Raw genomic sequence first — 14,642 nt, 5'->3', positions numbered from 1 at the left:
TGAACAAAAGCTTCGGAAGAGTATTTGCCGACGTCAACATGATAGAAGCTGGAGAGGGTTCCAGTAAGGCAGACATACAGTTTGTGGGTCCCAAAGTCAAGGTCAACAATTGGATGGCTACTCCTCTTCCTACTTGGAGGGAGTCTTGGTAGTTGATTCTGATTTTCCTTTTCTGTTTTCTGGATTATTCCAGGGTTGTAATCCAGATTTCTTTTTATTATATCGAATACAGTGTGAAACCTTGTTATTCCATAAATAAAACGAAAAGTTTTTTTTTCTTTATTTCTTATCTTATTTTCCATTATTTTAATCTTGTTTCTTTCATTTCTTTTTCTGAACATTTCTTTTCATACTGGTTCTAATGACATGGCATGCACAACGGATCTTCAACCTAGTCTAAAAGATCAATCTGATTCCGAGCTAACCATACAAGAGGTCGATTATGATAATGAGTCGGAATACGATGAGGATGAAGCATTCGAGGAGATAAACAGGGAGTTAAGCCAGTTTGAAGAAAAATACAAACCCAACTTAAATGACACAGAAGCCATCAATTTAGGGGATGCCGGCGATATCAGAGAAACTAAAATAAGCATCCACATTGCACCAAATATCAGGGAGGAATTGATCAAAACACTTATTGAATTCAAAGATGTTTTTGCATGGTCATATGATGACATGCCGGGATTAAGCACAGATTTAGTGGTTCATAAATTGCCCACTGACCCGGCATGCCCTCCCGTCAAGCAAAAATTGAGGAAGTTCAAAACGGATATGAGTGTGAAGATTAAAGAAGAAGTAACCAAGCAGCTGCAAGCAAAGGTTATTCGTGTCACTCGATATCCTGATTGGTTGGCTAATGTGGTGCCGGTACCAAAGAAAGATGGAAAGATCAGGGTGTGTGTCGATTACCGCAATCTGAATAGGGCAAGCCCTAAAGACAACTTTCCTTTACCCAACATCCATATCTTGATCGACAATTGTGCCGGACGTGAGATCGGATCTTTTGTAGATTGCTATGCTGGGTATCATCAGATTCTGATGGATGAGGAAGATGCGGAAAAGACAGCCTTCATTACGCCGTGGGGAACTTATTGCTACCGGGTAATGCCATTTGGTTTGAAGAATGCTGGGGCAACGTACATGAGAGCAATGACCACTGTGTTTCATGACATGATTCACAAAGAAATTGAGGTGTACGTAGACGATGTGATCATAAAGACCAAGCATCAGGAAGACCACGTAGTAGACCTAAGGAAGTTCTTTCAAAGACTTCGGAGGTATGATATTAAGCTCAACCCGGCCAAATGCGCATTTGGTGTTCCATCTAGGAAGCTTTTGGGATTCATTGTCTGTCGGCGAGGTATTGAACTGGATCCATCAAAAATCAAATCTATCCAAGAGTTGCCACCGCCAAAGAACAAAACAGAAGTAATGAGTCTGTTGGGAAGATTGAATTACATCAGCAGATTTATTGCTCAACTCACAGCAACCTGTGAACCTATTTTTTGGCTGTTAAAGAAAGATGCTGCAATAGGATGGACGGCAGAATGTCAGGAGGCATTTGACCAGATCAAAGAATATTTATCAAATCCACCTGTATTGGTTCCCCCTAAGCCGGGAAAACCATTAATTCTTTATCTAACGGTCATGGAGAATTCTTTTGGTTGCGTGTTGGGGCAACATGACATTACAGGAAGAAAAGAGCAAGCCATCTATTATCTCAGCAAGAAGTTTACAGTATATGAGGTTAAGTACACTCAACTCGAGAAGACATGTTGCGCCCTAACCTGGGTGGCCCAGAAGTTGAAACATTATTTATCCTCATATACTACTTATCTCATTTCCCGTTTGGATCCGTTAAAGTATATTTTCCAGAAGCCTATGCCCACAGGAAGGTTAGCAAAATGGCAAATACTACTCACGGAGTTTGACATCGTCTACGTGACGAGGACAACCATGAAGGCCCAAGCATTGGCAGATCACTTGGCTGAGAATCTGGTTGATGAAGAATATGAGCCGTTGAGGACGTATTTTCCTGACGAGGAAGTAATGAATATAGATGAGTTGAACTTACCTGAGGAACCAGGTTGGAAGCTTTTCTTTGATGGAGCCGCAAATGCGAAGGGAGTTGGAATAGGAGCAGTGCTTATTTCTGAAACAGGACATCATTACCCTGTTACAGCTCAACTGCATTTCTACTGTCCCAACAACATTGCTGAGTATGAAGCATGCATTTTGGGTTTGCGATTAGCGGCAGACATGGATGTCCAGGACGTCTTGGTCTTGGGGGACTCGGACCTCCTGGTGCATCAAATTCAGGGTGAATGGGAAACACGGGATTTGAAGCTCATACCATATCGACAATGTTTGCACGATTTGAGCAAGCGATTTCGATCAGTGGAGTTCAGACACATCCCAAGAGTTCACAATGAGGTTGCCGATGCATTGGCCACTTTAGCATCAATGTTGCATCACCCAGACAAAATTCATGTTGACCCATTGCACATCCAGGTTCGTGATCAGCATGCCTACTGCAACATGATAGAGGAAGAAGTGGATGGCGAGCCATGGTTTTATGACGTCAAAGAGTACCTTAGGATGGGGATATACCTGGAGCAGGCCACCGAAGATCAAAAAAGAGCCATTCGGTGATTGTCAAATGCTTTCTTCCTCAGTGGAGGAGTGTTGTACAAAAGAACCCCAGATTTGGGATTGCTGAGATGCATAGATGCCAGTCAAGCCACGACAGTTATGACAGAGGTACATGCTGGAGTTTGTGGGCCACATATGAGCAGGTATATATTGGCAAAGAAGATTCTTCGAGCAGGGTATTATTGGCTCACTATGGAGCATGATTGTATCAGTTTCGTACGAAAATGCCATCAGTGTCAGATACACGGAGATCTGATTCATTCTCCACCAACGGAATTGCACACAATGTCAGCACCATGGCCATTTGTGGCATGGGGCATGGATGTCATTGGGCCTATTGAGCTGGCAGCTTCGAACGGTCACAGGTTCATTCTGGTGGCCATCGACTATTTTACTAAGTGGGTTGACGCCAAAACTTTCAAGTCAGTAACCAAGAAGGCAGTAGTGAATTTTGTCCATTCCCATATCATCTGCAGATTTGGGATCCCGAAAGTGATAATCACGGACAATGGTGCTAATCTTAACAGTAATTTGATGAGAGAAGTATGTGAACAGTTTAAGATTACACTTATCGTCCCAAGGCAAATGGAGCTATTGAAGCGGCCAACAAGAACATCAAGAAGATATTGAGAAATATGGTAGAAGGATCCAGGCAATGGCATGAAAAATTACCATTTGCATTGTTGGGTTATCGCACTACCGTCCGGACCTCAGTAGGTGCAACCCCTTATTTGTTGGTATATGGAACTGAGGCAGTAATACCGTCGGAAGTGGAAATTCCATCCCTTCGGATTGTCGCCGAGGCTGAGATTAATGATGATGAGTGGGTCAAAACCCGTTTGGAACAGTTGAGCTTGATTGATGAAAAGAGATTGGCAGCTGTGTGTCATGGCCAGTTATATCAAAGGAGAATGGCATGAGCCTACAACAAGAGGGTGCGCCCCAGAAAATTTGAAGTGGGGCAACAAGTGTTGAAACGAATCCTGCCACACCAAGCAGAAGCAAAGGGCAAGTTCGCCCCGAATTGGCAAGGACCATTCATTGTAACCAGAGTGTTATCCAACGACGCTTTATGTTTAACAGATATCGAAGGGAAATGCGTCGACATGGCTATCAATTCCGATGCAATTAAGAGATATTATGTATGATCTCTTTTGATTGTAATTGTCATTTGTTTGTGGTTGGCATTTATCGGAGAATGAAACGACGGAGGCAATTCTTTCTTCTATCCAAACACCTTAACCTTTGCTTACCCTTTTGAGCCTTATTTATTCTTTCATATCCCTCTTTTGGAGTCAGTGATTAAAATAAAAGATAAAAAGAAGGAAAAACAATAGTAAAGACAAAAGAAAATCACAAGAAAAACAAAGGAAGTGGGAACTACGTTTGACCTGATTCCTCAAAGAAGGATACGTAGGCGCCTCGCGGCTCGGTCATAGTGTAACAAAAAAATAAGAATCCCCAAGCAAGAAAAACTGGGGCAGAAGTTGTGTCTATAATTTTGGGAAAGAAAGTTTGATTCCAAGAGTTGTAATATTTTACCCGTCAAAATTGTTTTAAGCTTTTGACAGCCTTTTCTTTTAACCCCCCACAAAAATCCCTATTGATATCCAAAAAAGACCTCCCGATCAGTATCCGAGAAGTGCCAATTTCATGCACGTGGAAGTCGGGAACAACACTCTGATCCCGCAGAGCAGAGAAGAGGATCATAAACTGGAAAGGAATTGATAGCCAAAAGAATCCCCAACAAAGAGCGTCAAATCGACAAACGCTTCAATCCCCAACTGAATAATAAAATAAAATGAGAGAGTCTTATCGGTGAAAACCTTCACCGGCACCATGAGGCGATGGGAGTTGAGAGAAATGAGAGAGTCTTATTAGTGAAAACCCCTCGAAGGGCACTATGAGGCGACGAGGCGAGATTGGCGGAAAAGGTCCACATTTGGCAAAAGTTGAGTATTTATTTATCCCCAATGAGATGAGGCCATCCGAAAGATTGATTGATACAAATAGACTGGTTTGATCGATCCGGAATGCACGACATGATCGTTGGGATTGGTTGTATCATTCAGATAAGTTCTTTTCTTTTCTTTTTCCCCGGAGTCTGCTCAGAAAGACTTCTTTTCTATCTTTAAAATTATCACTCTTTCATTTCTTGGTTTAAAAGATTTTATTTCCCCAGTCGTTTATCTTTGAAAAGGATTTCAGAGTTTACTACCAATTGACAAAATGGTGAAAGGCGAAATGCGAAAAGGACAAGCCAAAGATAAGGCGACAAAGCGAAAAGAAGTTTGTCGCAAGACCAAATGATGAATGAGTCTAGATCTTAATAGGCCCAAATTTCCAAGGAAAGTTATGGATCAAATTCCAAGATGATCCTCAGCAGATTTGCGAGATACAGGAACAACTCCGACAGATTCTCGACCAAGCTCCACAATGGTCGGACGACACGGAGCGGGGAAGGAAGAGAAACGACAACCATCCCCAGCAGGAATATCAGCCCCAACAATCAATATTCTCCCCAGCAAGTTTTATAGCCATGCAAGGAAAAAAAAAGAAAAAAAAAACCGTCCCCAACAGAGTGGCATGACCACTCGCCCCGTTTTAAACTAACAAATTTTTCTTTGATTTGAAACAGGGCAAGGGAATATTATTGACCGCAGGAAGACAGGGTCACAAGGAAGATCATCAAACTGGGGCAGAAAATTTTCTCTCATTACGAAAATTTTCTTAAAAAACAGATAGTCCTTTGGGAAAGAGAGAAGATAACACAAGTGTTGAAGGAAGAAAAATCTCCCATCAGTATACGAGAAGGGAGAAACAAGTTTTAAAAGAAAAGCAATCTTGGAAGAAGCAAGGTAATCAGTACCATCCCCACCATTGTTAAAAGGAGAAAGATAGTTCCCTAGCAGTATTATTCCCGGCAGGTTTCAGGGAAGCTAAAGCACCAGCTTTAAAGGAAATAGTCATTGAATAAGGAACACGACATATTGGTGAAATAAAATAACGGTGTTATCCCCAGCAATTTTCAGAGGAATAAAACACTAGTTTTGAAAGAAGTTGAAGAAGTCAGGAGCCCGCCTGGAGAATAGAGGTGATAAAATTTAAGTTATTGAAGTCAGGAGCCTGCCTGGAGAATGGAGGCTGAATTATTTTAAGAAGTTGAAGTCAGGAGCCCACCTGTAGAATGGAGGTTGTTATATTCAAAGTTAGAGAAGTCAGGAGCCCACCTAAAGAATAGAGGTGATAAAATTTAAGTTATTGAAGTCAGGAGCCCACCTGGAGAATGGAGGCTGAATTATTTTAAGAAGTTGTCAAAGTCAGGAGCCCGCCTGTAGAACGGAGGTTGTTATATGTTTAAGTTGAAAAAGTCAGGAGCCCGCCTGTAGAACGGAGGTGTTACATTTAAGAAGTTATTGAAGTCAGGAGCCCGCCTGGAGAATGGAGGTGATAAAATGCAAGAAGTTGAAGAAGTCATGAGCCCGCCTGGAGAATAGAGGTGATAAAATTTAAGTTGTTGTTGAAGTCAGGAGCCCGCCTGGAGAATGGAGGCTAAATTATTTTAAGCAGTTGTTGAAGTCAGGAGCCCACCTGGAGAATAGAGGTGATAAAATTTAAGTTGTTGTTGAAGTCAGGAGCCCGCCTGGAGAATGGAGGCTAAATTATTTTAAGCAGTTGTTAAAGTCAGGAGCCCGCCTGTAGAACGAAGGTTATTATTTTAAGTTGAAAAAGTCAGGAGCCCGCCTGGAGAATGGAGGTGTTACATTTAAGTTGTTGTTGAAGTCAGGAGCCCGCCTGCAGAACAAAGGAATACATTTCCAAATCAAACAGAAATCAGTAATCAGGAGGAGTACAACGAAGATCTCCAGCATAACAAGCTTTAGTATAAGAAGCGGTTGTCCCCAGCAGACAGAACAGAATAAAACTTATGCTCAAAAGGCAAAAGGCCAGCGTCGTCCCCAGCAGTTTTCGAAAGAAAGGCACCAAGGAAAACACAAGCCGACAAGAGTGAGGCAACCAGAGCAAAGGGGAGACAGATAAGATTTTGTAATTCCTAGCTTAGTCTAGCTTTTTATTTTCTTTTGGCACGATGTAATAAGGAGATCGGTCAGCAGTAGCAACAGCGAGCAACAACAGTAACAACAATCCCATGGTAGTCCCAGCTACCAAAACTTCCCGAACTACATTGACCTGATTCCCTTTTAGCCAGGGATATGTAGGAAACCTTTGAAGTAAGGTTCGGTCAAATCTTTCAAAAATGCTTCACACAGAATAGTGAAACGGGCAAAAATCGCTCGTATCCGCTCACTTTATCTTTGTACGAAAACTCTTCATGTTTTTGGATAAAGAGGGGCAGCTGTGAGCACGTGATTTTTGCCTCACAAGAATTACTCCAAAAGAATTTGTAAATAATTTTTCTTTGTATACGGTTTTGAATTTTTCGTGGCATTTTATCTGTACATGTTTATTTTATTTTAATTAAAGAAAAATACAGAAAAAATAGTAATATAGGTACATGTGCATTTAGGAATTAATGTTGCATTTTTTATAATTAAAAATATATTTAGGAATTAAATAAACCATAGTTGGTTTTAAAAGAAGAAAATATGCATTTAAAGTGTGCCATTGTGTGATTTTATTTTGATTTTTAATGTTTTGTCTTGTGTGTTAATTGTTGTAAGTGTTCATTAATAGTTGTGTAGTTATATTTGGATTTTTACAAAATTAATTAAGAATAATGTTAAAATTAGGAATTAAAAAGAAAAAAAGGGAAAAGGGTTCAAAATGTAAAGAAATGCGGATTAAGCCAGTGTTTTTTAGAAAATCAGGCCCAAAATCACAGCCCACACCCGCCCCAATCCAGTCCAACTCAGGGTTAAACCAAACGACGTAGTTTGATCACTTTTTCATCAAGGCCATTGGATTAAATCAATCTAACGGTTGAGATTCAGTATCCTTACCCGTAAACCCGACCCTTGACCCAATACCCGGTTAAGCCCGACCCCTTGTTTAAACCAAACGAAACCGTGTGGCTCAACCCCTTTCATCCTGGTCATTGATCTTAATAGATCCAATGGCCAGGATCAATTGCCTCACCCCGTATATAAGTCCTAAACCATACCCCGCCCCCCAGACCAAACACCCCCCTCCTTCCCTGTTCATCATTATCTCCTTCAGAGATCAAACATGTCCCCGCCTGCAACCACCGTCAACCACCCACCGGAAATCGCCTCACGGCGGTTCCGGTGGTCCAAATGACCCCATCTTAACACCCTTGACTCCTCTCAACCTCCCCGTTCCAACTATCATCATAGCATCCCTCGAATCAAACCCCAACATCTCAAATCTTCGATCAAAGTTTGGTCTGAAAACCCAAATTTCTCCGATGGCTTCCAAATTAACACCATAGTTCCTCATGACTACCCTCATCATAGATCTGGTAATGGTTTAGTTTGAATCACCCTGCAGCTTCTCGAATCTTCAATCGAAGATTCGAGCCTAACCTGAACCTACCCCAACCCACCCCAAACTCCCACCAGTCATTCTCCTAGCCTCACTCGTAACCAAACCAAACTTGGTTTGGTTCGAATCTGACCAGAAATGGTTGAGCCCTAAATCCGACCCTCAAGAACCCTAAAATCCCAAAATCTTGGAATCGACCCAAATTGAATAGAAGGTTGGGGCCTAACCGACCTTAATCGAATTATTTTCAGTTGAAAATACTTTGACTAAGGTCTGTTCGATTTCAAAATGTCCGAGTCAGAATTCCAAAGACTAGGTCCGTAAAAATCCTGTTATTATGAGGTATTTTCTTTCTTTCCTTCATGTTTGTTTTCATTAATTACGTATCTGTTTATTTACTATGTTGATTTTGTTTGTTTTAGTCAAATTGACTCTGTTCATCTCCAATGGACCTTTTTGGTCCGAATCTGTCTATTATTTTTAGTCGCTTTAACTATATGTATTATAAATTGTGAAATCGAATTCTAAATTTCGTCGCTTAGTTAATGCCCCGTTAGTCTATAAGTTCATCGATAACACTGTTTGATAATTGCTTTGTTACTGATTTGTTTAAATGTCAATTGTAATATATAATCAATTAATGAGTTACGTCGAGTAATTAGTTTCCCGTTAATCTATGTTTCTGTCAATACCCCTAAAATTACCTGTGAATTGCCTAATTGTCTGGGTCTGATTATTTAGTATCAGTTGTGGCAAGCAGTCAGTTAATTAGTTTCGTCTATTAATTCGTTTCTTGTTTATAGACCAGTAAGTTTGTCAGACAGTTGTTGTGTGTGTTGATCTGCGGATACTCAGTTACAGAGAATTGTTAATAGACTGACAATGATACTGCATTCATGTGCATATTGATTAAATATTTCAGTTTCAGATTTAGGGATTGTGTTAAATTCTATGTTGTGTTAAGTCTAGATTGATTTAATTCCAAGTTCATTAGTTCCAATTGATTTCTAACTTTAGTCCTTCAGTAATCAGAAATAAGTTTGGGTACATTTGAAAGTCAGGTTTAAATTTTAAATCTTTGTTAAGGTTGAAAACAGATTTCAGATTTTAAAAGTTTTAATGCAATAGTGTTTGTGTTAGGAGGGCAGTAATATTAAGGTTTTTCAGGGGCAATTTGGGATTGAAGCAGTTAAGTTCTTACTTTAGTATTAGTGCTTTGTTAATGGGGGTATTAACTAATGCATTAATGGGGAGCAAAAGGTATTGGGGAGCTGAAAATCAGGGAAAAGGCTTCCTTAGTGGGATTTAAAGTAAAAAGAGCAGATTTTTAGTAGGAATTCTGATTTTGTTGAAAAGAAGAAGAGTGGGGCACCACTGAGGGAGAGGGGACAGACTTGTATAAAGAGAGGGGAGGGTCTGGACAGGAGAAAGGAAAACAGATTTTTTTTTAAAAAGTCAGAGAACAGATTTGAGAAGAAAAGAAAAAGACTGAAAAAAAAACTGGATAAAAAAAAAAAAGAACAACCAACAGATAGATTTGAGTGTTAAACAACTTTGAGTGTTGAGAGATAAAAAGAAAAAAAAAGACAAGGTTGAATTTTCAAGTCTTGAATAGGCCAGCTTAATTTCAGTTCAATTTTTGGGTTTCTCTGCTGTACACACTGTTTCATTTATGAGTTTTTGGGTTCTTCTGAGTTCACTGGATTTCTGCTTGGTTTAAATCTGTTTGCTGGTTTCCCTACTGGTCATTATTGGAATTTCTTGCTTGGTTTTATTTGGATTCAAACATCTGTTGGCTGGGTGTTTTGCTGCTGAGTGCTGTTTCCCTTGTTGCTGCTATTGTTGTCTGCTATTGTTCTACTGACCTTCACCTTCTTCTTTTGTTCTATTATCAGGTACACTTTCGAATCACTGTGATGTAGTTGTCAAAGTGAAAAGAAATATTCAAGTAGTCGAGTACTTAAGTTGTATCTGCAGTTTAATAGACAAATAATAGGTAGTTGTATAGTCTATCTTTGTAATCCAAATTAAAAACAGGGATGATGCAATTTACATTTGGACTAGAAATGTTTTCTTGTGATTATAAACTATAATTTGTGAATCATCAGTAGTTTCCATTATATGTTAATTAGAATTTTATCTCATTTCAGATTAAGTGTATTGAGTTGATGGAATTAAACAGGTTTAAGTAGTCATAGTTGGAGCTGGTATTTACATGAAACAATAGATTATTTTTGAATATATAGCCAAGACATAAGTTTTGCGAATCAGGCATTATGGTTCGATTTAGGTAGTTTATTTATTTGGAAGGGATTTGTTTGGACTAGGTCGGCTTAAAAAAAAATATAGTCAATAATTCCATAGAATCTGTAGATATACTACATTTGAAGTTAGGATCATGGTAATAACCATTAAAATCATTAATCCAATAGGCAGGAATTGAGTTCACAAAAGTTAAGTTAATGATTAAATTTAGTAAACTATAGCAAGCATTAGTAATCAAGGATGATGCTTTTGTTATTTGTAAACAAATAATTTTAATGGTTCAACTCATCTAACAATGTGAGTTAGATTATTTATAAGATAATTGGTTTCTTTTTGATAATACTTGTCCATTCCATATTTTATGTGTGATTTCAATTTTAGTAATACTTTTCTCACTAACATTTGTCTTAAGCTAATAACTACTAAGTGATAACCTTTTCAAGTATGTAATTCATTAGGATTATATTCTTTCATTTTAGAGACGGACGGAAATAGAAAAACATAGTTACTACAGGATGATTCCTTTAAAATAAAAATGAGACGAGTCTCGCTCAGGAAAACACAAAATGCGGGGCCCTCAATAATTGGTTATCGAAATACTTAGAAATTCAGGACGGGCCGTTTAGCGAATTTCGCGGCCTTCCCAAAAGATAATGACGCATTAGACACTTTAGACGCGATTCTAATAAAATTACCTTCTTAAATTCGGGTGCGCATTTCATGCGACCCAAATTCAAATCCCAAAACATTGAATAAAATGTGTTCCGGATTGCGGGTGCATTTCATGTGACGCAATCTAGAGACATGTTTTAAACGATGTTCACATTCTAAAAAGGTAAAAATAATAAAAATAATAATAATAAAAGCGGCTAAGAGTTAAAATTTGCACATAAGTTCATAATTGAATAAAATCAGATATTTAAGCCAAATATGACGATTGAGCGACCGTGCTAGAACCACGGAACTTGGGAATGCCTAACACCTTCTCCCAGGTTAACAAAATTCCTTATCCGTATTTCTGGTTCGCGGACTGTAATACAGAGTCATTCTTTTGCTCGATTCGGGATTAAAATTGGTGACTTGGGACAACCTAAATCTCCCAAGTGGCGACTCTGAAATAAATAAATAAATCCCGTTTCGATTGTCCTTTAAATGGAAAAAACTCCTACGCCCCAGCGGGGGCGGAAAAAGGAGGTGTGACAGGAGGTGCTAAAGGACTATGATATCACCATTCTATATCATCCCGAGAAGGCCAATGTGATGGCCGATGCCTTAAGTAGGATGGCAGTGAGTATTGGCAGCCTTGCATTCATTCCTGTTGGTGAGAGACCGCTTGTAGTCGATGTTCAGGCCTTGGCCAACCAGTTAGTGAGATTAGATATTTTGGATCCTAGTCGGGTTCTAGCTTGTGTGGTTTCTCGATCTTCTTTATTTAACTGTATCAAAGAGCACTAGTATGATGAAAGGACAAGGTTCAACACGGTGATGCCAGAGATGTGACTATTGGAGATGATGGGCTGTTGAGGATGCATGGCCAGATACGTGTGCCCAATGATGATGGGCTACGTGAGTTGATTTTTGAGGAGGCCTACTATTCGCGGTATTCCATTCATCCGGGTGCCTTTAAGATGTATCAGAACTTGAGGCTGCACTATTGGTGGAGGATGATGAAGAAGTATATAGTGGGGTTTGTAGCTTGGTGCCTTAAGTGTCAGCAGGTAAAGTATTAGCATCAGAAACCGGGTGGATTGCTTCAGAGGATAGAGATTCTAGAGTGGAAATGGGAGCGGATCACCATGGATTTTGTAGTTGGGCTCCCACGGACTTCGAGGAAGTTCGATGCTATTTGGGTGATTGTGGATCAGCTGACCAAGTCTGTGCACTTCATGCCAGTTGGTACTACTTATTCTTCCGAGCGATTGGTTGAGATTTACATCCGAGAGATTGTTCGCCTTCACGGTGTGATAGTGTCCATCATTTTAGATCAGGCACACAGTTTACATCACAGTTTTGGAGAGTCATGCAGCGAGAGTTGAGCACCAGGTTGAGTTGAGTACATTATTTCACCCCAAGACGGGCGGATAGTCCGTGCGTACTATTCAGATATTGGAGGACATGCTACACATTTGTGTTATTGATTTTAGGGGTTCATGAGACCAGTTTCTACCACTTGCGGAGTTTGCCAACAACAATAGCTACCAGTCGAGCATTTAGATGGCTTTGTATGAGGCTTGGTATGGGAGACAGTGTCGATCATCGATGGGTTTGTTTGAGCAGGTGAGGCTAGGCTATTGGGCACTGACTTGGCTCAGGATGCATTGGAAAAGGTTAAATTGATTCGGGATTGGCTTTGCATGGTACAGTCTAGACAAAAAGAGCTATGCCGACATGAAGGTTCGTGATGTTGCTTACATGGTTGTGAGAAGGTTCTGCTCAAGTTTACACCCATGAAGGGTGTTATGAGATTCGAGAAGGAGGGCAAGTTGAGCCCTCAGTATATTGGGCCATTTGAGGTACTTCAAAGAATTGGAGAGGTAGCTTGCAAGCTTGCCTTACCACCTAGTTTTTTGAATATGCATCCAGTATTTCATGTTTCTATGCTCTGAAAGTATGTCGGTTATCCATCTCATATTTTGTATTTCAGCGTGGTTTAGCTGGATGGTGATCTGACTTATGATGTGGAGCCGGTGGCCATTTAGAAAGTTGAAGTCAAAGGATATAGCTTCAGTGAAGGTGCAGTGGAGAGGTCAGCCAGTTGAAGAGGCTACTTGGGAGACTGAGTGGGAGATGCAGAGCAGATATCTACACCTATTTGAGACTCCAGGTGTGTTTCTAGACCCGTTCGAGGATGAATATTTGTTTAAGAGGGGGGATGTAACGACCCGGCCGGTCGTTTTGAGAGTTGTAGCCCTTTTCCCCCATTTATTTCTCATTTTGTACTTTATAGATATTATGTGACTTGCAGGGTTAGTCGGTTCAGGTCCGGAGAGATTTCGAAATAAATTGAGACACTTAGTCTCAAAGTTGGAAGCTTAAGTTGAAAAGGTTGAAGGTATGTTGACTTATGTGTAAATGATACCAAAATGGAGAACTGATAGTTTCATTATCTCCGTTGGGTGATTTTGGACTTAGGAGCGTGTCCGGATTATGTTTTGGAGGTCCGTAGTTGAATTAGGCTTGAAATGGCAAATTTTGATTTTTTGGGAAGTTTGACTGGGAGTGGACTTTTTATATCAGGGTCGAATTCTAATTCTGGAAGTTGGAGTAAGTCCTTGGTGTCATTTGTGACTTGTGTGCAAAATTTGGGGTCAATCGGGCATGATTTGATAGGTTTCCGCATCGTTTGTAGAAATTGGAAGTTCAAAGTTCATTAGGCTTGAATCTATGTGTGATTCGTGTTTTTGATGTTGTTTGAGGTGATTTGAGGGTTTGACTAAGTTCGTGTGATATTTTGGGACTTGATGGTATGTTTGATTGAGGTCCCGAGGGCCTCGGGTGAGTTTCGGATGGTTAGTGGATCAATTTTGGACTTGGCATTTTGGCTGAAGACTGCTAGTTTTTGGTGTTACTGCTTTCCTCTTATGCGTTCGTGAGAAAGTCGCGCATTCGTGAAGGGTAGCTGGTGGTAGATGAGGATTTTTTCTTCACGTTCTCGAAGAGGGGGCTGCATTCACGAAGGTTTGGGTAGTGGGTGCATCGCAAACGCGAGAAGGGTGACGCGTTCACGAAGAAGAGAAGAGGCAGCTGGGACCCCACGCAATTTGTCTACGCGTTCGCGGAAGGGAGGTTGTGTTCACGAAGTAAGGGGCCATCGAAGCATCGTGTTCGCGAGTGATTGAACGCGTTCGCGTAGGAGGTTTTGGGTAGCAGACTTAATTGTGCTGCGCGAATGCGAGGTAAAGGTCGCGTTCGTGATAAAGGCTTAACTGGGCAGATTATAAGTTTCAAAAATGAGGGTTTTGAATTCATAACACAATTGATTTGGGAGCTCGGTAGAAGGTGATTTTTGGAGAGATTTCAAGTGGGTGTTTGGGGTAATTTATTCCTATCTAGTTTTTGTTAATTTCCATGATTATTCCTTTGATTCCATCATTAAATTTGTGATTTTGGGTGGAAAATTGGAAAAATGAAGAAAAGTTCTTAGGCTAGATTTTTGAGGTTTTGATTGGGATTTTAATATCAGATTTGAGTAATGTTTGTACGGGTGGACTCATGGTCAAATGGGTGTTTGGATTTTGTGACTTTTACCTGATTCTGAG

This window comes from Nicotiana tabacum, chromosome 22, assembly GCF_000715075.1.
Source record: "Nicotiana tabacum cultivar K326 chromosome 22, ASM71507v2, whole genome shotgun sequence".
NCBI lineage: Eukaryota > Viridiplantae > Streptophyta > Magnoliopsida > Solanales > Solanaceae > Nicotiana > Nicotiana tabacum.
The sequence above is the reverse complement of the archived record's forward strand: the minus strand, read 5'-3'. Positions refer to the sequence as shown.